Source organism: Mesoplodon mirus, assembly GCF_964341445.2.
Source record: "Mesoplodon mirus genome assembly, chromosome: 10".
In the NCBI taxonomy this organism is placed as follows: Eukaryota; Metazoa; Chordata; class Mammalia; order Artiodactyla; family Ziphiidae; genus Mesoplodon; species Mesoplodon mirus.
The window spans coordinates 97,261,712-97,288,385 of NC_138986.1; the positions used below are offsets into that span (position 1 = coordinate 97,261,712).

The 26,674-nt window shown below is 41.6% G+C and overlaps 1 protein-coding gene across 7 annotated transcripts in view; it reads right to left on the minus strand.

Annotated features, from left to right (window-relative positions):
* The window catches only part of IBTK (inhibitor of Bruton tyrosine kinase), a 187,490-nt gene that overhangs the window by 115,383 nt on the left and 45,433 nt on the right, over positions 1 to 26,674 (minus strand). For 4 of the 7 annotated variants that reach the window (XM_082633402.1, XM_082633397.1, XM_082633399.1 and 1 more), the window contains exons 2-3: positions 12,337 to 12,487; positions 10,612 to 10,689 (exon numbers count right to left, since the gene is read on the minus strand). The exons of 1 other annotated variant lie outside the window; for it this stretch is intronic. The gene's annotated coding sequence lies outside the window, so the exon portion shown is untranslated. Of the gene's footprint in view, positions 1 to 10,019; positions 10,076 to 10,611; positions 10,690 to 12,336; positions 12,488 to 26,674 lie in introns of those variants that run through there. 2 more of the 7 variants (XM_082633401.1, XM_082633400.1) reach the window with 2 other exon arrangements.

The window sequence follows — 26,674 nt, forward strand, 5'->3', positions numbered from 1 at the left end:
TTTGTGGAACCAACCACCCCCGAAAGCTCCCTTTGGATGAGATACTAGACACGATTTACTCAAAGCTCTCACTTCCTCAAATACCCTAGATTTCAAGATTTGCAGGGAGGACAAGCAAGTATCCAGACCTGTGCCTGATTTTGTTTTTATGTCTATTAGTGAGATAGATATGAGTGAATATGATTATATGATCTTTAGGGACTTGGGAGAAAAAAAATCCAGTCTAGATCACACCTGGAACGCAAAACCCTGGAGAAATTCCACTTATGAAAAGAAGGACCTTTAAAAGAAGAGAAAGTTTGGGACTTCCCTGGCAGTCCAGTGGTTAAGACGCTGAGCTTCCACTGCAGGTGGCGTGGGTTCAATCCCTGGTCAGGGAACTATAATCCCACATGTTGCTCAGCATGACCAGAAAAAAATTTAAAAAAAGAAGAAAAGGAAGAAAAATTTACACAATGAGGTACCACTTCACACCGGTCAGAATGGGCATCATTAAAAAGTCTACAAGTAACAAATGCTGGAGAGGGTGTGGAGAAAAGCGAACCCTCCTACACTGTTGGTGGGAATGTAAGTTGGTGAAGCCACTGTGGAAAACAGTATGGAGGTTCTCAGAAAGCTAAAAATAGAATTACCATATCATCCAGCAATCCCAATTCCTGGGCATATATCCAGACAAAACTGTAATTCAAAAAGATACCTGCATCCCAATGTTCATAGCAGCACTATTCAAAATAGCCAAGAAACGGAAACAACCTAAATGTCTATCGACAGATGAATGGATAGAGAAGATGTGGTACATATATACAATGGAATACTACTCAGCCACAAAAATGAACGAAATAATGCCATTTGCAGCAACTTAGATGCAACTAGAGACTATCATACTAAGTGAAGTAAGTCAGAAAAAGAAAGACAAATATCATATATATCACTTACATGTGGAATCTAAAATATGGCACAAATGAACTTATCTACAAAACAGAAACAGACTCACAGACATAGAGAACAGACTTGTGGTTACCAAGGGGGAGGGGAATAGGGGAGGGATGGATTGGGAGTTTGGGGTTAGTAGATGCAAACTATTATATAGAGAATGGATAAACAACAAGATCCTACTGTATAACATAGAGAACTATATTTGATATCCTGGGACAAAATATAATGGAAAACACTATAAAAAATAATGTATATATGTGTATAACGTAGTCACTTCGCTGTAAAGCAGAAATTAACACAACACTGTAAATCAACTGTACTTCAATTAAAGAAATAAATAAAGGAAAATAAAAGAATGGAAAGTTGGGAATTCCCTGGTGGTCCAATGGTTAGGACAGTGTGTTCTCACTGCAGAGGGCCCAGGTTTAATCCCTGGTTGGGAAGTAAGAGCCCGCGAGCTGCACGGCATGGCCAAATAAAAAAAAAAATTTTAAAAAGGAAAGTTTGAAAAACATTCTAGGACAGAAAGCCGTATGAATTTTACTAAAAAGTAATTATGTAAATATGTGTGTAGGGGGTTCAGGGTCAAATTTTAGTTGTATTATAATCTTATATGCCAAGAAATAAAGCATCTTTACTTCCCATAACTGGTGTGGGAAGTAAATGAAGGAACAAGAGATAATTTTTTAATTTAAATTTTAAAGATTGTGTACAATTCTGTGGCAGAACAAGAGACTCTTTAACTTGCCCATAAAATCACTTCTAGATTAAACAGTTGTGTTCAGGTACACATTTTGTCAATTCAAAGGTTAGTTCCCTATTGGTGATGTTCCTCCCTCTTCGTTTTTCTATTCAAGATAGAGTCTGTAGGGGAAAGTACTCTTGGCAATGTGGGCACTTGGCATTTATATGATTTTCTATTGGTCTTTACTATCTGGTGGATAGTCTGAAGTAATCCCTGGACCAGTGTCCACTGACGTGTAACTGGAAAGTCCATTGTACCTCATCAGCAGTGCCCACCCCAAGAGTTGTTCATCCAACTTCTGATTATCTTCCTCTAGAAGGGGAGAGACTTCTTTCTTTTTCTTTCTCTCTGGAAAAATCTTCCTCTACAGCATATCCTTCTTTTTTTCTCATAGCACTAAGCACAGTGGCTCAGCCTCAGTTGTGGGTGAGTTGCCCTCTACACACCTTGGAAGAAACTCTGATTTGTGTCTGCCAAGTATAGCTCTCACTATGGGATCCTTGTCATAATGTAGAAACAGGAATTACTGAGAACCAAAGAGCACCGAAACAGTGTCCTTATTACACATATGAATAAACTGGAAAATTGACAACCCTGGATCAATGACTGTAGGACATCTTTACTAGATCCCATCTAACTCTAATCTTAAATGAAAAAACAGAGTAGGAAACAATTTTTTTTTCAGAAAACAAATGGAAAGAAAACAATTCATTTATTCGAATATTTAATGAGTCTCTTCCATGTGATTGCCATGCATTTTGCTGGTTATATGTCCAAAAATTAGACTGAGCAAATGTGAGGAGGGGGGAATCCAAAAGCAAGTTATGATTTCACACACACACACACACACACACACACACAGATTTGATTTGAAATAACATGTGATCCTCCTACTTTTGACTTCAACCAGAGAAACAACAGAAGCCTATAATTAAGTCTGTATGTTTTGATTCAATACCATAGAATACATGTTCTTTATTTCTATAAGAAAAACTTCTGAAAGGTGAAGAAAACATTGTATCTTGCTAGTCTCTAGAATAATTTTGGAAGTTTTACCCATTTCAAAAACAATATTCAATTATATTTAGTCTTTTAAAACTTCCACGGAAGTTTCCTCTGACAATGCAATCATTAAGTTCCAAGGTTTTAAAAAATCATTAACCTTCTAATATATTTGATAATCACATACTGATATGTACTGTATTAAGTAAACATTAAGAAAAAGCTTTTCTTAATATCCACTTTTCTAATATGCACTTTTGACACTTTTGACTTCTGGGATGAAATAATGTGAACTAAAGATAGTTATCAATTTAATTAAAACTGAGTTTTCTAATATTGAGATTAGTTGACATGGATATCAAAGGCATAGCTGGTTAATTTACATTAACATTGGGACAAGAAAAATTTTTTTTTTTTTTTTTTTTTTTTTCTTTTTGCGGCGTTCGGGCCTCTCACTGTTGTGGCCTCTCCCGCTGCGGAGCACAGGCTCCGGACGCGCAGGCCCAGCGGCCGTGGCTCACGGGCCCAGCCGCTCCGCGGCATATGGGATCCTCCCAGACCGGGGCACGAACCCGTATCCCCTGCATCGGCAGGCGGACTCTCAACCACTGCGCCACCAGGGAGGCCCAAGAAAAAATTTTTATAAACAACATTTATGCCTCTGGTTTTTGAGATCTTTTAATATGGAAAGGGAAAGCAATCAGAAGATAATGGGAAGAACATTGGTTATAACAGCAAGAATTCAACTGAAAAGAACTGAAAGTACAGAGACCTGATTAACCCCAGCTGCACCAAACCACATGGGATGGAACAGATATTAACTCTCACCTTTACTTAGAGTTATGCAATTTTCCTGGTTGCTCTGACTGATTCTGCTGCTACCATGGTTAGTACACTCATTTTATTTAACATAAGTTTGTTCTAGCCATACTCACGCTGCACGTATCAGTGAGGTAAGGAATCGGCCAGTGCAGCTTTCTAAAAACCAGGCAGATTTCTGTGGCAGCTGCCTGTCGATTTCAAACTAAGCTGAACTGAAGAGCTTTGGTTCTCTACCCCTCCCCTCTGCGAGCTCACCTCAGTCACTTCACGGTGGACTCACGGTGGACACAGAAGACGGGGAAAAGTCTCTGATCCTTTTCAAACCTATTTTAGGCTCATGGATCAATACATACTGAACACCAACTTGGAGAAACTACAGAGACCTTTACCTTCTTTTATACTTTTCCAATATTGATCTTTCTTTATTTCCTATATTCAGGGAAAGTGTGGGATGGGTAGAAGGCTGCAAGCAAACTGGTCTTATGGAATTAAGATAAAACAAACAACAAGCCTCCGAATGTTGGTGCAACAATGAAAGCGCACAGTAGGCATGAACAGTGTTGGCATCTAGAACTGAGGGAACTGCTATGCTCTGAAGATCCTTCGGGAGCTATAATTGTGTTGGATATGTCCTAGTAAAATTACAAGGGAAGCAAATTTAGGAGATAGTAATAGCTAAGATTTATTGAGTATTTTCTATGTATCAGGCATTTTCTTACAAGCTTTATTTTATTTAATTTTCACAATCCCATCCTGAGGGAGGTACTATTCATTATCCCCATTTTACAGATAAGGAAGTAAGGCACAGAAGGGTAAATTGTTGGACTTCCCTGGTGGCGCAGTGGTTGAGAATCCACCTGCCAATGCAGGGGACATGAGTTCGATCCCTGGTCCGGGAAGATCCCACATGCCGCGGAGCAACTCAGCATGTGCGCCACAACTACTGAGCCTGCGCTCTAGAGTCCGCAAGCCACACTACCGAGCCTGCGTGCCACAACTACTGAAGCCCGCGTGCCTAGAGCCCGTGCTCCGCAACAAGAGAAGCCACCACAATGAGAAGCCTGAGCACCATAACGAAGAGTAGCCCCCGCTCGCCGCAACTAGGGAAAGCCCGCGTGCAGCAACGAAGACCCAACGCAGCCAGAAATAAATAAATAAATAAAATTTTTAAAAAGAAAGGTAAATTGTCTAACATCACATGGTTAGTAAATGGTGGAGTACTTATACTCAGGGCAGACTGACACAAGAGGCCATGCATCTATTTAATCTCTATACAAAGAAGTTGCATAATCATGGTAGACCTCAGTTAACTAAAAAACAAAATGCAGTGCAGGAATAAACCCTGGTTTATTGGCATGTGGTCAGATGATCTTAGACAAAGATATCAAGAACACTCAATGAGAAACAGTCTCTTCAACAAATGGTGCTGGGAAAACTGGATAGCCACATGCAAAAGGATGAAGCTGGACCTTTATCTTACACCATAAACAAAAATTAATTCAAAGTGGATTAACGACCTAAATGTAATACCCCAAACTATAAAATTCCCAGAAGAAAATACAGGGGAAAGTCTTCATGAAAATGAATTTGGCAATAATTTCTTGGATGTGATACCAAAAGCATAAGCAACAAAAGCAAAAATAGGCAAATGGGACTGCATCAAACTTTAAAACTTCTGTGCATCAAAGGACACAGTCAACAGATTAAAAAGGCAGTCTAGAGAATGGGAGAAAATATTTGCAAATAACATATCTAATAAGGAGTTAATATAAAGAACTCTTAGAACTCAACAACAACAAATAACCCTAAAAAAAATAGGCAAAGGACTTGAGGAGACATTTTCACAAAGATAATATACAAATGACCCACAAGCATATAAAAGCTGCTCAACATCACTAATCATTAGAGAAATGCAAATCAAAACCACAGTGAGCTAGCTATCACCTCACACACATTAGGATGGCTACCATTGAAAAAACAATAAGTGTTGATGAGGATATGGAGAGATTAGAACTCTCGTCCACTGTTGGTGGGACTGTATCGTGTTGGCCAAAAGATTCGTTTGGATTTTTCTGTAAGACCTTACGGAAAAATCCGAATGAACTTTATGGCCAACACAATGGAATGGTGCAGCTTGGAAACAGTACAGTGGTTCCTCAAAACATTAAACACAGAACTATCATATGGTCCAGCAATCTAGGTATAGATCCAAAAGACTTCCAAAACAACTAAAAACAGAGTCTCAAAGAGATATCTGGACACCCGTGTTCACATCAGCACTAGTCACAATAGCCAAGAGGTAGAAGCAACACAAATGTCCATCGATGGATGCATGGATAAACAAAATGTGGCATTTACATACAATGGAATATTATTTAGCCTTAAAAAGGAAAGAAATCTTGTCACATGCCACAGCAAGGATGACTCTTGAGGACACTATGCTAAGTGACATAAGCCAGTTACAAAATGACAAATACTGTATGATCCCACTTATATGAAGTATTTAGAGTAGTCGAAGTCATAGACACAAAAAGTAGAAGGGTAGCTACCAGGCAAGATTGGGGTGGAGGTGGATTTGGGAGTTGTTTAATAGATACAGAGTTTCAGTTTTGCAAGATGAGAAGTTCTGGAAATCTGTTGCATGATGATGTGAATATAGTTAACACTACCAAACTATACAGTTAAAAATGGTTAAGATGGTAAATTTTATGTTTTATATATATATATACATATATATATATGTATATATATATATATTTTTCTTTACCACAGTGAAAAAAACAAATAAACAAACTGGAGACACTGGCTAGCTGAAAGGCACATACTGACACTTTCCTTCTATGAGTTGTAAGATCTGTTCCTGCTCTTATATTATTTTAAAATACCTCGAATTGTGCACGAGAGCCCCTATCTCTTTGCAGAACCTTTCTCTACAGTCATCAGTGTCCACAATCTCCAGAGCATTTTATGACCTACCAATCCTATCCCGTAGTACTATTCAGAGTCTCAATTCTTCTGAGTCCATAATCTAACAACTTTGCAAATAATAGGGAGTTTCGGATTTATCAGATAAACCAATTCTGTTAACATACTATCTCACTGAAACAATACCGCATTCCTCAATCCAGATATGTATGTGTATCCATAAGGATACCCTCAGATAATAAAACTATATCTGATGAAAGAAATGTCCTATTGAAGGAAATGTTTTGTTGAGGAAGGGGGGCAGGAAGGGTTTTGCCCCTCAAATAACTGAGTGGCTTCTCAGTCAACCAAGAGGAATATTAGGCCAGAGAAACAAAACAGTGTGCCTGGAAGGGACAACACAATACTTGGGGATTCAGGGAAGACAGCAAAGACAGGAATGTTTCCAGGAGAGCTGAGAATAGAGTCTAGTTGTTGGTCAATTCATTTATGTCTCATTAATATTCAACATTGACTGGATTGTATTACTTTCTTTCCCCACTGATGTCAGGTCATGATTATTGGAGCTGGGTTTTCCCCTCCCATTTGTGCATGCCCCAGGACATCTCCCAAAATGAGACTGTCACACAGGGATGTACTTCAAGGGAACAGCAGAAGAATGAGAAAGATAGTAAGGACGCTGGAAGACCCAGTGTGGAGTGGGCATTACTCTGCCCAAGGTGAAAAAGCTCTAACAGAGAGAGACAAGATGGTGGTCACTAGCAAAGATCTCTCCTTTAGCAACAGTGTAGAGAGATCTCATATCTCTCCAGGTTCCACAGGCAACTTTTTCTCCTGTTCAGTGGCTTCCCAGAAGGTGATGAATTAATAGATTACAGCCAGAGAAATGGAGCAAGGGCTTCTAGAAAGGACAGATGATGATTCCACAGGCTCAAAGCAAAGAGGGAACTGAATCAGTATGATATTTCAGCAAGGGCTCTGCTAAACTTTAAAGTTCTTGCTTTTGTGTTAAATGAAGATCAACCATCAATCTCTCTCCAGTGTTCTGTGTAATGCAAAGTCACATAATTCAATGACAGATGTTTTCTGGTAAACTTTTTTTTCTTTTATCTCTGCCAGAATAGCAAGGTTGTATATTCTTAGCATAATAAATGGATATACATGCACATATATGGAGACCATTTTTCATTTACAAACAAATGAATTGGGTTCCAGAAGTTCACATTTGAATCAGTTGACTGGAATTTGGAATGACTGTATGTATAAAAATATTGTTAGAATTTAATGCTTTTAAATTGATGCTCTCATGAGACACAAGGAATTCTTACAGAAAAATACAAGAGTAATAGTCTTTCCCCAATTCTCAGGGTAATGTAATTATTGGATATTGTTTTCTTGGTTTTAAGAGTTTTCCCCATATATTCTCTCTCAATAATAAAAGAACATCTGAGAGCTTATTGCGAGTTCAGTGTTTTGAATACATCATCTTATTTAATCTTCACAAGGATGCTATTTCATAGATAGAAAAAGTCAAATGACTAATTTCCCCACAGGCTACTCCAATAAGTGGAAGAGCTAGGGTAGTGGATTTAAACCTGTTCAGAAATTATTTCACATTTCTCCCACTGAGGGTTATGTCCCCTTCCCTAGAAACTGGGCTGGCCTTAGTGACTCACTTGTAACTAACAGATCCAGTGGAAGTGACAATGTGTGTGACTTCTGAGGCAAGGTCAGAACAGGTCATGCAGCTTCTACCTGGCTCTTTTGTGATGCTTGTTTTGGTAGAAGCTAACTGGCATGGGAGAAATCTGACCATCCTGAGACCTCCATGCTAGAGAGGCCACATATAGGTGACCTGGTCATCAGCCCAGCACATCAGGGAGCCATTTACATTTCCAGCACATGGAGAGGGTGTGGAGAAAAGGGAACCCTCCTACACTGTTGGTGGGAATGTATATTGGTGCAGCAACTATGGAGAACAGTATGGAGGTTCCTTAAAAAAACTAAAAATAGAATTACCATATGACACATTAATCCCACTCCTGGGCATATATCTGGAAAAGATGAAAACTCCAATTCGAAAAGATACATGCACCCCAATGTTCATAGCAGCACTATTTACAATAACCAATACATGGAAGCAACCTAAATGTCCATCAACAGAGGAATGGATAAAGAAAATGTGGTACATATATACACTGGAAGAGTACTCAGCCATAAAAAAGAAAGAAATAATGCCATATGCAGCAACATGGATGGACCTAAGTCAGAGAAAGACAAATATCACGATAACACTTATATGTGTAATCCAAAAAAAATGATACAAATGAACTTATTTACAAAACAGAAATAGACTCACAGACTTAGAAAACAAACTTATGGTTACCAAAGGGGGAGGGGGGGGATAAATTAGCCTGGGATTAACAGGTAAACACTACTATATATAAAATAGATAACAAACAAGGACCTAGTGTATAGCACATGGAACTATACTTGATATCTTGTAATAACCCTAATGGAAAAGAATATGGAAAAGAATAGATATATATACACAATATATATACAAATAACTGAATCACTTTGCTATACACTTGAAACTAATACAACATTGTAAATTAACTATACTTCATTAAAAAAAAATTTCTAGCATAGCCAAACTTTCAGTTGCCTGCAGCCCCAGTCTGACTGCAAATACATGAGAGACTCCAAGTGAGAACTACCTGGTTGCTGTGTAAAAGTTAGGGTGACTGTTAAGCAGTAATAACAAGCAGAACAGCCAGTAATAGAATCCAGGTCTGCTGGACCCTAACACTCATCTTAAGCTACACATCTCACTACTTTCCTTAAACCTTTGATACTGTTACTACTCTTCCATAACAAAATCTAGTATGAGATTCAATGTAGTATATATAATTACATATTTAGGCTATTTATCAATAATTAAATTTACAATACCCATAGCTCTTTTAGTTCTGAAAAAATTTCCCTGAATTTTATTCTCTCTTAAACCAGAAAATCACTACCTTACATATAACGGTAAAGCTCTCATTCACTCCAACCAACATTTACTAAGTACCTACTATATGCCAGGCAGTATAAAAACTGCCGTACGTACAAAAATGAATTAATATGAGCCTCATCCTCTTGTCAATGATGGGAGGCTGGCAGAAAATGGGGAAAGATGTACATATCAACAAACTGGACAACAAAATAAGAAGAGTTCTGTAATGGGGGAAAGCACAGAGGAGATGCTAGTTGAGTAGTCTAAAAGTTGAGCTTCCAAGGTGACTGGAGGAAGGAGAGGTGGAGAACAGAGAAGGGAAAGGACCCCTTGGTCCAGTTCATCTCCTAACCTCAAGTTCTTACTCCAAGACTCTCTGAGTACCAACCAGTCAGAGAAAGATGGTCTCCTGGAAAAGCAGCTCTGGAGGGATGTTGAGCTTGAGAGAACCCAGAGGTAGACATCGGATGCTATTGTGTCAGGAGAGTTTCTGAATTAAAGATTGACTATATTCAGTCTACCGGGCATTGACTTTGGATAAAGACATTTCTCTTTTTTTCCCTAGAAAATAATCGTAATGGTTCTTACTCTTAAACTGATTTTTTGTTTCAGAGTAACGGCTATGGAGATTCCCGATTTCCCTGCTGGGAGAAAAAAAAAAAAAAAAGGCTTCAGGGATAGAAATTATCATTATTCTGGTAGTATAGTTCTACACATTAATAATAAGGAAAACATCTCTCTGTCTTTGTTCAAGTAGTATGCTCTGCTCAAGGGAGCTACTTTTAACACATTGTATCTCTTGCTTAATGGGGTAGCTAGCAACTTTTTCTGATATGCTTGTCTCATTCATTTAGCCTCCCACAGACAGGGACTGCCCTATTTGTTTATTTAGTTAGTTAAGTTAGTAATTTTTGTGCCCATTTTTATTGTCTTACATTTTATTTGTCTGCCCAGCCTCCTTCTGTTTTGGGAACTGTCTCTTTTGGGAACAGTTGGGGCTGTCGATGAGATGACCTCACCTGTCCTACTAGGAGTGAACCTGTGACTCAGACTGGCCAATAAGAGTATTACATTCCCCCTCAAACACTGTGATTGGTCCAAGGGTGGGCATGTGATCCAAGCTGCGCCAGGAAGTCTTTCAAGAACTGATATGGATGGTCAGGGAGAGAGGCTTACTTACTTAGTTTGAGGCCATGCAGGAGTATGTAAACCTGGTGCTGTCAGGACTCATGTTCTCCATTATGTAGGCACAACCAGTCTGCAAATTAAAACCAACACACACACACACACACACACACACAGAAAAATTAGTAAATGAATGAATGCAGAGAATGATTCCTGGAAACTTCATTTAAGCACTTGGTTCTGTGCAGGAAGCCACTAACCCTTGAACTTTTAGGTGAAATAAGTCAATTTTTATTTTCCTGACTTAAGCTAGAAATTGAATTGGGTTTCTGTCACTTCTAGCCAAGAGTCCTGGATAATAAAATTTATCCTTGTATATAGATTCTCTTTTGGGGATCCTGGACCCAATTCCAACATGTGTGTTGGGGGGTGAGGGGCTTCCTGCACAACACCAAGCAATTCTCAGATACCAGCAGGCTGTCTGAGAATTCAACTCAGTTCTGATGTCTATTTACCCAGCGATAGCATCAGATTCCACAGGTTAAGGGTTCGGTCCCACCAGACGCCCCGTATCCCCCCAACCTCCTCCAACCAACACACACAGACACACTCACTCCAGATACCAGTCACAAGCTCAGGCTGATACCTGTGCTTCTGACTGACTAGCTATAGATCAGAGGTTCCCAAGGCTCCCTGCTTGGGTTCGATTAATTTGCTAGAGTGGCTCACAGAACTCAGAGAAATATTTTATTTACTAGATTACTGGTCTATTATAAAAGGGTATAACTCAGGAACAGCCAGATGGAAGAGATACAGAGGACAAGGTATGGGTAAACGGCATGGGTTTCCTTGCCCCTCCAGGATGACACTCTCCCAGCATCTCCATGTGTTGGTTCACCAACCCAGAAGCTCTCTGAACCCTGTCCTTCCGGTTTTTTTATGGAGGCTTCATTACATAGGCATGATTGACTAAATCACTGGCCACTGGCAATTGATTCAACCTCCAGGAAGTTGAACTAAGAGTTCCTATTCTCTTATCACGTGGTTGGTTCTCCTGGCAACCAGCCCCCATCCAAGGTGCTTCCCCAAATCACCTCATTTACACAACAAAAGACACCTTTATCACTTTCAACACTTAGGACAAGGGTTGCCAGAACTGTAAGCCACGAACTGTGGATGAAGACCAAATATAATGAGAAATACATTTCAGTCATCTGAATGACCAAATATATTTCTTATAAATCACAATATCACAGATTCATAACTCTGGAGACAACTTTAACCATCCATACGATATACCATCTCACTACTCTCCTTCCAAATTCCCTGACATACTCAATCCATGTGGTGTGATTATTAAGTGCAAAGGCTTTGAACACAGACAAAACTGGGTTTTGATGTCAGCTCTACCATGTACAGGTTGTGTGTCTTTGGGCAAACCAATGATTTCCTCAAACCTGTTTTCTCTGTAAAATAGAGATATTTTAGCATGCATCTCCCATATTTATTTTGAGGTGAATAATGTAAAGCACCCAGCTCAGGACCTCTTCCACAGGCTATCCTGGACACTAAAAATGTGGAGGGGCTTGCGCAACATGCACGTCCAAGGGTGCTTCTTTCCTTCATTCCTCAGGTCACGTCAAAGTGAACTTTACAGAGGACAGTATTCTCTTAGACATTTCATAATGCTCTCTAACATCACAGCACACCCTGGGGACTTGCAGGTCAGAGCCATACCCTCACACTATGACTGCGCCCAGGAGTCAAGGTGGTCACTGACCCAGCTAGAGAGTTGGACTGAAACGAAGCCTCTTCTAGAAATTCTTCCATCACTCTCTTGGCAACTGCAGACAGAACCAGATGAAGGAGCACTGGGCAGTGGGCCAAGCTGGCTGGAAGTCCCTAGGGGTTGGTACTGCAGCCTCCAGTCTCTGAAAAGAACCAAGGACATCCCCTCAAATTAGTATTCAGCACCGAGGAAAGCATCAACACTGCATCCTTTTCCCCAGCTTTTGGTAATCTGTTTTTGCCTCACTGATTTCAAAGAGGAATGTAAACTCTTGTCATGGTTGGTTGAGAGCTTGAGTTTAGAGGCAATGAAAAAGAATTTAGAGTTGAAAAGTGTACATCCTCAACTGTGTTTGAATTCTCCCAGTGCTGGACTCAACTTCTGGATTGGTTGTTGCAGGTTAGTTTGACGCTTCAAAAACTGCTTTACTGGGCCTCCCTGGTGGCGCAGTGGTTGAGAGTCCGCCTGCCGATGCAGGGGATACGGGTTCGTGCCCCGGTCTGGGAGGATCCCATATGCCGCGGAGCGGCTGGGCCCGTGAGCCATGGCCGCTGGGCCTGCGCATCCGGAGCCTGTGCTCCGCAACGGGGGAGGCCACAACAGTGAGAGGCCCGCATACCGCAAAAAAAAAAAAAAAAAAAAACAAAAACTGCTTTACTGTTTCTTATAATAGAGAGTGTTTCGAGCTAATCCGTGGTGCAAAGGAGGCAGGAATCTTGGCAACAAGACCAAGGTGAATACCACTCAGATACTTCCCTTACACCTTGCTCTGCCCATAACTCACACCTTTCCCCAGGAATGGGGAAGGAGGAGAGGCCTAACCTCTGTCTCCACAACAGCCTTCCAGGGTATTAGGAGGGGACAATTTCAATGTGAAACGAAGTTTGACTGAGGTTGCTTCTGCCTTCCAGGAAGTGGCCAGCAGTGGTCAAGCTGTCCTTCATCCTCCTCAGTTTCCGTTTTCAAAGTTACCTCAAATAAATATACAATCTATTCTGGTGATTCTCCATCAACTGACCCCACCCCACCTGTTCTGGGCCACAGGTGAGGAATCCTGCAGACTCCTTTGTCAGGGATCCCTTGCCCTCTAGCTTCTTCTTTTTTTTTTTTAATTAATTATTTATTTTTGGCTGCGTTGGGTCTTCGCTGCTGTGTGTGGGCTTAGTCGAGGTGAGCGGGGGCTATTCTTTGTTGCAGTGCACGTGCTTCTCATCGTGGTGGCTTCTCTTGCTGCGGAGCATGGGCTCTAGGTGCCCAGGCTTCAGTAGTTGTGGCTTGCGGGCTCAGTAGTTGTGGCTCGCGGGCTCCAGAGGGCAGGTTCAGTAGTTGTGGCACACAGGCTTAGTTGCCCCGCAGCATGTGGGATCTTCCCGGATCAGGGATCGAACCCACATCCCCTGCATTGGCAAGCAGATCCTTAACCACTATGCCATCAGGGAAGTCCTGCCCTCTAGCTTCTGGTTGGGTTCAGCCCCTGGGAAGCGTCTGCAGGAGCTCAGAGGGAAAGAGGAAGGCAAGATCAAGGTACGTCTTCCTCTCCTCCCTCCCAGCTTTGGGGCCTATAACCCCTGAGATAACACCTCTTACTGAAACTGAGCAGGGCCCTGTGGGGCTCCTGGGCACAAAAGCCTTCCTGTGTCCCCCATTTCTTGATTACAGGAAATAGGCTTCATTCAGCCTCCATGACCTTCCCAGAGTTCCAAGAGGCAAGTTCAAACAGATGCTAATTAGGGAAGGGAGGGGATGCAGAGACAAGGGAGGAGCCGTCAAGAAACAATAGTGCAGCCTTGGGGCAGGGCCCTGGTTCCCCCTCAAGGGATATATCAACACATAATATCTTTGAGCTGTTTTGCAGATACTGAAACCCCCAGCAGGTGGGAGAAGTTAACAGTACACTGCCCACCAGCACGCAGACCCCAGACAGGTTGTAACCAGAAGGTTGACGATGCTGACTCCCACTTACCTCACCACCAACCAATCAGAAGAATGTCCATGAGTTGACCACGCCCCCTGTGAAGCAGTACTATAAAACTCCTCACTACCCCCTCCAGGTCAGGACACACAGTGTTGAGGGCAGGAGCCTGCTGTGGCCCCCTTTGCCTGGCAAAGCAATAAAGCTGTTCTTTTCTACTTCACCCAAAACTCTGTCTCTGAGATTTAATTCAGTGTCGGGGTACAGAGGCCAGATTCGCCATCATTACTGGCTCTTCCCCAGCTCCAACTGTCAGGAACACAGAGACACCTCTTCCCTCCCTCGCTCCTTCAGACCTGGGGGGGTTGATGGCTTCCTACTGTCCTTGTCCCGGGGACCACAAGGTTCCTTGTTGGTTTCTCTAACCCACCCACACCTCTGGAAACAGTCCCTTAATTAAATTCTCTTCACTTCAAGCCCTTTGAGTGGAATTTTGATTTCTGCCAGGACTTTGACTGATACACAATTAAGTTAAAAACAGCTTGTTTGCTATGCAAGCACAATTTCAAGACAAATTTTCTCAATTCCCTTTCAATTAGACTAAATCTAGAAAGTCCCTTCTACACAGAACTTCTGGAACTCCCATGAGAAATGTCATAATTCAATCCTGGGGTAGATGGTTCTTTTCAGGAAAACATCGTAAGATGTTTATCTTGGTTAAAGAAGGCCCCCTTGTCATTTGCCTGGGGGGAGGGGGAGAGAGATGGAGAGAGAGAGAGCTTATTTGTATTTCTGCAGGAAACCTTGAAGAGAGGAGTGAATAAATGAGTAAAGGGCCTGGGAAACAGGGAGAAAGGAAAGCAAGCAGGGTCATGGAAGAGAGGAAGGAACCTCACGGTCTGGCAGGAGACAGGCAGTGAGAAATTCTCAATGGTGGGAAATGGCCCAAAAGTGTCAGGAAGAGTGATGTCTGGAATTGTTTAAGGTTATTTTGTGTTCTGTGTTGAAATGACTGCTGCTGTGTTCTCTTTGCCCTCTCTTCTCCTACCACACCTTCCCTCCCTCAAAAGATCAATACAAGTCAGCTACAAGAACAGCTTTGTGAAACTAATGCTCCGGGGGGCATGAAGAAGAGAGGAGGTCCAAGGTGGACCCCTTGAAAGAAAATGGGGCTTTGTTCATACGAGAGGGATGTTAGGAGGAAGTAAGTGTGGAAAAGCAGGCAGCTGGGAACCCTAAGGAGAACTGAACTCCTCAGAGGTGTTGTGGGTAGAGACAGGACTTCTTTCATTTTGGATGTAAAATGATATAAAATGAAATAGCTCCAGAAGTTTGGAGAGTTTAAGGACATCTTGGCTGGAGCAGTTGGGCTACACTTGAATACTATTATTTCATTAATACTGCAGCCCATTGGGATGGACTCCAGAAGGCAGGAGTTATGGGACTATGGTCATGGGAAGCTTATATGAATCACTGAGAACAAATACGGACAATAAGATTAAGATTAACCATCCATGAAAGTGTGTTTCTGAGTTTGAAATTTTTAAATAGAATTTCTGAAGTAGCAAGTGAATGCATGGGTGTTTACACTGACATTCTAAGTGCTTAGAATGTACCTGACACAAATTAATTGCTATGTTAGTGTGCTTGGTGTTTTACTTTTTCAGATGAGAAACTTCCATTAACAAATAACTTCTTGATAGGACCATACAATTACAGTAGGATAGACCGACAGAGATAGATGGGTAGATAGATGGATGGGTGGATAGTTAGAAGGGTGGATAGATAGATTTAAAATATTAGGGCTTCCCTGGTGGCGCAGTGGTTAAGAATCTGCCTGCCAATGCAGGGGACACAGGTTCGAGCCCTGGTCCGGGAAGATCACACGCGCCACGGAGAAACTAAGCCCGTGTGCCACAACTACTGAGCCTGAGCTCTAGAGCCCACAAGCCACAACTACTGAGCCCATGTGCCACAACTATTGAAGCCTGTGCACCTAGAGCCTGTGCTCTGCAACAGGAGAAGCCACCGCAATGAGAAGCCTGCACAACGCAAGGAAGAGTAGCCTCCACTCGCTGCAACTAGAGAAAGCCCATGCACAGCAACAAAGAGCCAATGCAGCCAAAAATAAAACTTAAAAAATAAGATAAAATATTAAACAAATAATAGTTCTTATTTTATTGCTGTTGTGACCTTGGCTTCACTGCTCAAAGAGTGGCCCTCCTTTTGTTCTTTGCACATAAGTTGTACCTTCTGATTGTCATAAAGGCCATGCAGCTACATAATTTAAGACATCCAGGTTTAACTCAAGAACACGAGTGTAACTGGGTGTTTATAGTCTATTGAAAGCACCACTTATGGAAGAGATAACATGAGATTCACAGGAAAGCAACCACAGTGAGTGTTATTTTTGTCTACTGTGTGCAGGACCACATTTCAAACACTTTAGATACATGTGATACTTAGAGCTACCTTCCTATTATTACCCCATTTCACAGTGGAGGAAATTGAGGCACAGAGAAGTTAAGTAACTTGTTGGAGATTTCACAGCTAGTAAGTAGCAGGGCCAGGATTCAAACCAAGATAGGTTGATTCCAGAGCTGAAGCTCTCAATGACTAAGTTACCTAATCTGAAAGCCAGAAATAACCAGCCAGGTAAACACTCCACCTTGGTCCATCTCCCTAAATATTTTATTGTCATTTTGGGGGGCACAATTCTAAAACTGCATAAAATATACTAATTCTATATCACTGAATATGGGAAGGATATCATCTAATAGGGGTCTATTCATTCTTTCCACAAGTATTTAGTGAGCACCTACTAAGCACCAGAAACTCTTCTAGGAAGTGGGGCAGTAGCTGTGAACATGTGGACAGAAATCCATCCTTCATGGAGCGTAGATTCTAATGAAGTGGATATGGACAAGGAACAAAATAAGCATCAATATTATGAAGAAAAATAAAGTGGAAAAGGATGAATAGACAGGGAAGGCCTCCGCAAGAGGGCTGTTCATTTGTTTAGGAGGCCATGGGGAAGGAAAGGACATCTATGTTCTTTACTTCCATTCTCCTTTCCACCAAGATGACGCGTGAGCTTGAGTGGGAGTAAGGTCACCCCAGGAGCCTGCTTACCATAAGTCTAGAAATACACTCTTCAACCAATGCAAAGCCAGAATGTTGCTATTATGTTGTTGCTGTTCCTCATCCAAAGCGTTTTTTAGGTCCTTTTAGGTTGCTGAGCCTTCCCAGGCAGTGCTACCCTGTGCTGTCTGTAGTTCTTGAAAGATCCTTCTAAGCCAGAGCAGCTCCTTCACCAGATCAACTCTCCACTCAAGTGATGTGGAGATTTGCACTTCGCCCAATGCTGGGCAAGTCAGGGTCCTCTCACAAGGGATGTTTGGTTTATCAAGAGATGATTGGATTCCCTGAGGCTTGATCTCAAACTTGTCTGAAGTTGAGACATTGACTGATGAGATTTTCCCTTCTCTTTCTAGTTTGTGTGTTTGTGCTAAAAAGGCAATACAGAACCTACAGAGACAAGCACTATAGAAATATAAACCCATGGTAGGAGCTAACGCTGATCAAGCATGGGTTTTCCAGGGATTCACACATATGATCTCACCTAGACACTCTGAATGACAGTTCGCACACCAGGATAAATAAAATTCGAGCAAAATCCCCAGCATGAAAAGAATATATTTTAATTCACCAAAGGGTTTATTTCCACTCCTGAAAAAATCTTCAGAAATCCTAAATGGTTACCATTTACCTTTTTTCTCTCTGCTGCTTGAGGAAGGCCATTTCCTCGTTCCTAAAACAGAACCCCGACCTACTTGCCTGGTTTTGAATATTACAGAAAACATAAGCTAGGGGCTTCCCTGGTGGCGCAGTGGTTGAGAGTCCACCTGCCGATGCAGAGGACATGGGTTCATGCCCCGGTCCGGGAAGATCCCATATGCCGCGGAGCAGCTAGGCCCATGGGCCATTGGCCGCTGAGCCTGCGCATCCGGAGCCTGTGCTCCGCAACGGGAGAGGCCACAGCAGTGAGAGGTCCGCGTACCGCAAAAAAAAAAAAAAAAAAGACCCATAAGCTAGAGACTCGTTGTAACGGGTGATGCTGTGACTGAGGGGCATTTTTATGCAACAGTTCTCATAGTCAGTGCTTGACTTCAGTCTGTTCAAACAGGAAACCAGGGTGACAATGTCAGCAGAGAGATGTATTCTCCAGGAGCACCCAGATTGCACCCTTCTTCCCTCCACACCTGTTTCCTCTGCATCCAAAACGAGGTAGCAATGATCACGTTCCACTGTCACCCTTCCCTCCCCTCTTCTACGGTTTACTCCTGGCTTCTCAGTCGTTCTCAAGCTTTAGAGGAATTCGGGATCCCCATGGAGGCCACTAGACACATTCCTGAATCCCTCCTCCCATTCTACAGATTTTTTTTTAGGAATATTATTTTCCCCCAGCTTCATTGATATATAATTGGCATATAACACTGTGTAAGTTCAACGTGTACAAGGTGATGATTTAATATATGTATATCTTGTAAAATGATTACTGCAGTCAGGAAGTTAACATGCCCGATACCTCACAGAATTATCATTGTGTGTGTGTGTGTGTGTGTGTGTGTGGTGAGAATTTTACAGTACTGTTAACTATGGTCACCTTGCTGTACATTAGATCCCGTCCTAAAGATTTTGATTTAAGAGGCTTGGGTCAAGGCTCAAGATAATGCTTTTGTTTGTTTGTTTTTTTCTCGGTTGTGCCACGTGGCATGCAGGACCTTAGTTCCCTGACCAGGGATTGAACCCCGGCCCTGGCAGTGAGAGTACTGAGTCCTAACCACTGGACCGTGAGGGAATTCCCAAGATTCTGCATTTTATGTATTTTTAAAAAATAAATTTATCTATTTATTTATTTTTGGCTGCGTTGGGTCTTTGTTGCTGTGCGTGGGCTTTCTCTAGTTGTGGTGAGCAGGGGCTACTCTTTGTTGTGGTGCATGGGCTTCTCATTGCGGTGGCTTCTCTTGTTATGGAGCATGGGCTCTAGGTGTGTGGGCTTCAGTAGTTGTGGCACGCGGGCTCTAGAGCTCAGGCTCAGTAGTTGTGATGCATGGGCTTAGTTGCTCCGCGGCATGTGGGATCTTCCCGGACCAGGGCTCAAACCCATGTCCCCTGCATTGTCAGGCAGATTCTTAACCACTGCGCCACCAGGGAAGCCCAGATTCTGCATTTTAAGTAAGCATTCCACATGATTCTGTTAGAAGGAAGTTTGAGTACCACGATTTGAAAACCAGTGTTAGTGGAATCAAAATAATGTCTCAGGAGAGGATCTACATAGAATTTTGGATTTCAGGTATTTTCAGTGTAGAAAGAAGACTAAACCTGAGACCTGTAGAGACATAGCATTATGGGATGTTTGGGCTGCGACAGAAGATCAGTCTAGTCTCAGGCCTTCATTTCACCCACGAGGAGACACAGGCTCTGGGAAGTTAGGTGATATGCCCCAGGGTTTATGTCATGTGTGTTCAGAATCAGGGCTAAAAATAAGGTCTCCACTCCCATTCAGGTTTTCTCTTCTCCATCTTACATTCTAAGATGAAGTAAAATCTAGGGGATTAATTAGAAAAAATTCTTTTGTCTTTTGCAACCCTTTGTAGGGCTCTAGAGTTTTTCTAATTGTCTCTCAAAATATAATTCCGGTCTATTTAAACACTTTGGAAGGGTAACAAAGGAGCTGACTTCCACAAAAGCAGAAAAGAGCACGTAAAAAATACAGCTGGTAGAGGACAAGCTTACCTCTGCGAAGAGATTCTAAACAATGTTTTTATGCTTCAAATACCTGTAATTAGACCCCTCTGTATAATCACTCCAGTCTCCTTTTGGCTTTTCCACATATGATCTTTCTTTGTGCTTCAGCACAGCAAGGTCAAACAGTGTCTGACTGATGCACACAGGATGAGCAAGGTGCACGTGTCATGACTGCTAATACAAGTGGCATCATTATTTTCAAGAACCAGATATTAAGCACCAACTACGCCAACATGGAAAAACAATCCTTGGACCCTCACATGTCAAATGCTTCTCCATTTTGATAAAATAAAAATTGGTTTCACAGTTGTGCTGCTAAGCAGTTTTGCAGAAAATTTGTAGCTTTTAAACACAGCCAGTGATTTCCATGTGGAAAAAAGACAATCCTAAGTAATATATAAAATTATTATATAAATGGTATTGGCCTGATTGCTTAGAATATCCAGCATCCCAGACATTCTCTTCTGCAAAGGAAAGGATTCATCAGAAGGGAAACTGCACATTCAGAACTTGAAATCTGACTTTCTTGAAGGAAGAAAAGTCTCCACTCTCTCCACAACAGACAGTGGAACATACTAGAATAGAAAGAACGCTGGTGTCAGGTCCAGGTGACAGAAGACCTGGCTTGGCTACTATGACAGTTTTCATTTCAGTTGCTCATGTGCCCAAATGAGGCTTTTCCAGCCTATCAGACAGACTGTCATGAGGCTTCCATGAGTTTATATGTAAGATGATTAAACAAATATTGCTATGTAGTAACTCAGACATTCATTCACAGTGAAATAGTATATATATATGTATATATATGTAGTATATATATGAACATTATAACACGTGGTTTATGGAGGAAATGGTGACAATATTTACCATTATATAATCCCTATTTCTGGTGAAAGAGCAACACAACCTTTTGCAAGCCCAGCCTTGCATAAAGCATGACTGTAAGGTTATTCTGGGCTCCCACAGGGGCTTGGAAGCAGCTTGTAGGTGCTGACTTGCTCCAACGTCCAAATCTCCAATTCAAGCGGGAATTAAGCCAAGTATCAAGAGAGAGAGAGGCATGTCTGCAGGGGAGGGAAACACGAGTAGAGATAAATGAGAGTTACACTCTCCCTGCTCGTTTATCAGTTCCTTGTACATAAGTCCAAACTGAACATTTTCTCTAAGTGGATCACGCACTGCAAGATCTTTGCCTCTGTAATTTGTCAAATCAAATTCACTGAATGAGAAAAGTCAACAGCTGTGGTCTGAGTGCCACTTAGTCATAATCAGAGTTTGGAGCTGGAAGGGATGCATTTTTAGGAAGCTTCTTAGGTGATTCTGATACCTAACCAAGTTTGGGAATCAAATTCAGATTTGGGAATTGAATTTAGCAGTTCTCAATCTCTGTTAGAAGCAACAGTGAATTAAAAAAAATTACCCAGGGCTTCCCTGGTGGCGCAGTGGTTGAGAGTCCGCCTGCCGATGCAGGAGACACGGGTTCGTGCCCCGGTCCGGAGGATCCCACATGCCGCGGAGCGGCTGGGCCCGTGAGCCATGGCCGCTGAGCCTGCGCGTCCGGAGCCTGTGCTCCGCAACGGGAGAGGCCACAACAGTGAGAGGCCCGCGTACCACAAAAAATAAAACACTACTATAAAATGTTTCAAATATGAAACTTCACTTTGCTATACATAATTTTATAGTATTCATTTTTATTTTTTTCTCTTTTTGGAGTTTATTATTTGTTTATCAAGGTAATAAATTTAATAATTTAAGAGTCAGAAAACATTACAAGGCTTATAATAGAACACAGCTCTCTCCTGCTTTATCTCTTTGCGTTCCCAATCTCTGCTCCCCACAGGAAATCTTTCAGCTATCTTAGTGCTTTCTACTGGTATTATTTGATATGATATGCTCATACTATTATTTCAAGATTTTTCAATATTGGACATTGCCTGTTGATTTTTTATCAAAAAAGGGTATTTATCACAATTATACCTGCCCTGCCCGTTCCTGGAAATAACTGGGGATATACCAGTGGATAAGACAAAGTCCCCATACTTATGAACTTACATTCTAGTATGAAAAGGTAAAAAATAGACAACATTTCTTGGATAATTCCAGAAAGTGGGATCCATGATATGACGAAGATTAAGAGGAGAAGAGGGGGCTTCCCTGGGGGCGCAGTGGTTGAGAGTCCACCTGCCGATGCAGAGGACGCGGGTTCGTGCCCCGGTCCGGGAAGATCCCACATGCCGGGGAGTGGCTGGGCCCGCGAGACATGGCCGCTGAGCCTGCACGTCCGGAGCCTGTGCTCCGCAACGGGAGAGGCCACAACAGTGAGAGGTCCATGAACCGCAAAAAAAAAAAAAAAGAATAAGGAGAAGAGGAAAGGATCCATGTCCCCTTCCTCCATTCACTGAGTATACTGAGAGCTCTAATGAAATGTTTGATGCTTTCATTGGTATAATTAGATAAATATGACTCAACACTGATGCATAAATTATACTATGATTACCCTTCATTTATTGTACAACTATTTTCTCTGAGTCTGAAATGGCCTCATCATTGCATCTGCTTAGTGTTTCATGTATTGAAAACTAATTCATTCCTAAATATGCTGCCAGAACTAGAAAACTTTTCTCAATAAAATCAAATACTACAGCTGATCTCTCAGTTTCTCCCTCTTCCTCCTCTTCTTCCTCTTTCATTATTCCTTCCAGAGACCCATGTCCTCTTGCTCCAGTCCTGTCTGGGAGCTTTCCAGGCCTGCAGCACAGCTGTCACCCTGGGACCTCTTTTATCATCCCCCAGGATTTCCCTCTGCTCTCTCCTCGGCACAGCTCCTTTCCTGGACACCTCATTCTACACCTCCTTGATTTAGTCCTCCAGTAGCTTCTGGAGAAAGAGTGCACAGGAAGTGAATGTGTGCAGCCTGACATGACTGAAATGCTTTCATTCTACTCTCATCCTTGATGGAGAGCCTGGTATAGTATTCTAGGTTGGAAATTATTTTTCCTTAGGAATCTGGAAGGACTGCTCCATTGCTAACTGGTGTTCAGTAGTGCTCTTGAGAACTCTGATGCCATTCTTGTTCCCAGTCCTTGGTGTGTGACCTATCTTTTCCCATTGGGAGACTTAGGGTTTTAAAATTGCAGAATAACTGGGCTTTCACAAGATCTTTTTTTTTTTTTTTCTGGAGAGGCAAAAATGTGTGGTGACTAGGAGCACAGATTCTAGAGCCAGACTGCTAGATCTGTCACTTAACTAGCTCTCTAACTTTGGAAGGTACTCAACTTTTCTATGCCTCTGTTGGCTGTAAAATGTTCTGTAAGATGTTATGGAAACACCTGAATGAACTTTTTGGCCAACCCAATAGTAATACTTCAAAATGTTTAGAACAGTGCTGGGCACAAAAGCCCTCTGTAAACATTAGCCATTATTATTATTATTATTAACTTATTGTTTATTGTGCTGGATATTTAGTAGACTATTTTAATTTGGAAACTCAAATTTTCACAGTTGGGACATCTGCCTGTGTTATTTCTTATCTATGTATGTATGTACGTATTTTATTTTGGCTGCACCGGGTCTTAGTTGTGGCATGCGGGATCTTGTTGCGGCATGCGGGATCTTTCAGTTCCAGCATGTGGACTTCTTCGTTGCAGCATGCAAACTCTTAGTTGCGGCATGCATGCAGGATCTAGTTTTCCGATCAGGGATGGAACCCGGCCCCCTGCACTGGGAGCACAGAGTCTTACCCACTGGACCACCAGGGAAGTCCCTGCCTGTGTTATTTCTTTGGTAACTTCCTTCCTTTCTTTTTTATAACTTCCTTCTTTTCATTTTTTCACACTTTATTTCTGGAATCCTTGTTATTAATCAAATTTTCTCAATGTTATATTTCAATCCATCTGCTATCATACTTTAAATATCCAATATCTGGGCTTCCCTGGTGGCACAGTGGTTGAGAGTCCGCCTGCCGATGCAGGGGATGTGGGTTCGTGCCCCAGTCCGGGAGGATCCCACATGCCGCGGAGCGGCTGGGCCTGTGAGCCATGGCCACTGAGCCTGCATGTCTGGAGCCTGTGCTCCACAGGGGGAGAGGCCACAACAACGGGAGAGGCCAGTGTACTGCGCAAAAAAAAAAAAAAAAAAAAAAATCCAATATATTTGTCTTACATTTTGAATGTACGTATGTGGGTATATATACATACACACATACGTATATTTATGTATATATAATATACACATATGTGTACTATATATGTATGTATTATATATGTATGTATAGTATTTTATATATATATATATATAAATAAAGTTTTTAAACAGATGCAGTATTTTTTCTTTCTGAGGATATTTGTAATAAGGTTTGCTTTTATTGTTAAAATTTTTCTCTGCTTTTTTTCTAGCTGTTATGTTGAAGGATTTTCTTTGGTGATTCTTGACTGTCTATTCATACTTGAAGTGAGGCTTTTAAGCTGTAGGACTTGTCAACCAGTGAGCTTTGCTGTGGGGAGATTGGGTCAGGGTGGGAATTCCCTGAAAAGACAGATGGGCCCCTGTAAATGTCAGTTTCTATAGGTCTTTGATTTTGACCTGGTCAGCGTTTTCTAGTCTCTTTCCTGAAAGTATAGCCGGGCTACAGTGTTCCAGAAGCTGAGATGTGGCAGGGGTGGAAGGGAACAGTTTTTCATGCAGATTCTCACACAATCCCCTTGTTTTTAACAAATGAGACAGAATTAAACTTAAAAGCTAGGGGCTTCCTTGGTGGCACAGTGGTTAAGAATCCGCCTGCCAAAGCAGGAGACACGGGTTCGAGCCCTGGTCTGGGAAGATCACACATGCCGTGGAGCAACTAAGTCTGTGTGCCACAACTACTGAGCTTATGCTCTAGAGCCCATGAGCCACAACTACTGAGCCCCTGTGACACAATTACTGAAGCCCGTATGCCACAACTACTGAAGCCTGCACCCCTAGAGCCTGTGCTCTGCAACAAGAGACGCCACCGCAATGAGAAGCTCTCGCACTGCAACGAAGAGTAGCCCCCACTCGCCGCAACTAGAGAAAGCCCGTGCCCAGCAATGAAGACCTAACGCAGCCAATAAATGAATAAATTCATTAAATAAATCTATAAAAAAATAAACTTAAAAGCTTTTGCACGGTAAAGGAAATCACACACAAAATGAAAAGACAACCTACAGATTGGGAGAAAATATTTACAAACAATGCAACAGACAAGGAATTGATTTCCAAAATATACAAACAGCTCAATATCAAAAAAACAAACAACCCAATCAAAAAATGGGCAGAAGACCTAAATAGATATTTCTCCAAAGAAGACATACTGCTGGACAATAGACATGGGAAAAGGTGCTCAACTTCACTAATTATTAGAGAAATGCAGATCAAAACTACAATGAGGTATCACCTCACATTGGTCAGAATGGCCATCATCAAAAAGCCTACAAATAATAAATGCTGGAGAGGGTGTGGAGAAAAGGGGACCCTCCTACACTGTTGGTGAGAATGTAAATTGGTGTAGCTACTACTACGGAGAACAGTATGGAGGTTCCTTAAAAATCTAAAAATAGAATTACCATATGACACATTAATCCCACTCCTGAGCATATATCCAGAAAAGATGAAAACTCTAATTTGAAAAGATACATGCACCCCAATGTTCACTGTAGCACTATTTACAATAGCCAAGACATGGAAGCAACCTAAATGTCCATTGACAGATGAATGGATAAAGAAAATGTGGTACATATATACAATGGAATACTACTCAGCCATAAAAAAGAATGAAATAATGCCATTTGCAGCAACATAGATGGACCTAGAGATTATCATTCCAAGTGAAGTTAAGTCAAAAAGAGAAAGACAAATACCATATAATATCACTTATATGTGGAATCTTAAAAAAATTATACAAACGAACTTATTTACAAAATAGAAATAGACTGTCAGACATAGAAAACAAACTTATAGTTACCAAAGGTGAAAGGGGAGGGAGGGATAAATTAGGAATTTGGGATTAACAGGTATACCCTACTATATATAAAATAGGTAAACAACAAGGACCTACTATTTAGCACAGGGAACTATACTCGATATCTCGTAATAAACTATAATGGAAACGAATCTGAAAAACAATATATATATGTATACGTATAACTGAATCACTTTACCGTATACCTGAATCATTGTAAATCAACCATACTTCAAAAAAAAAATCCCCCTTGTTTTTAGAATGGTGTTTCCTGGTCCAATATCTCTACTCTCTCTAGGGTGGATCTAGGTTTTGTGGGGCCTCAAGCTTATATCATTTGGAGGGTGCTCTTCTGGACAAAAAAACATAAAATTATGAAGCACAATTAAATACAAGGCCTTGGAAGGGACCTGTGCATGGGGAGCCTGAGGCCTAGGCTTCAGTAGCTTCATGGTTGGGTTGGCTCTTCATCTTGCTTCTTGCAGATGCTGGAGGTGTATGCCTGATGTTATTGGCTGAAGAGGGCATCTGGAGGTCTTATTGTTACTTATCATCTTTCATCTAATTCTCTACTTTTTAGCCGCATCCCGCACCCTGGTTCTTTGGGAATAATCAGTATCTTACCATCC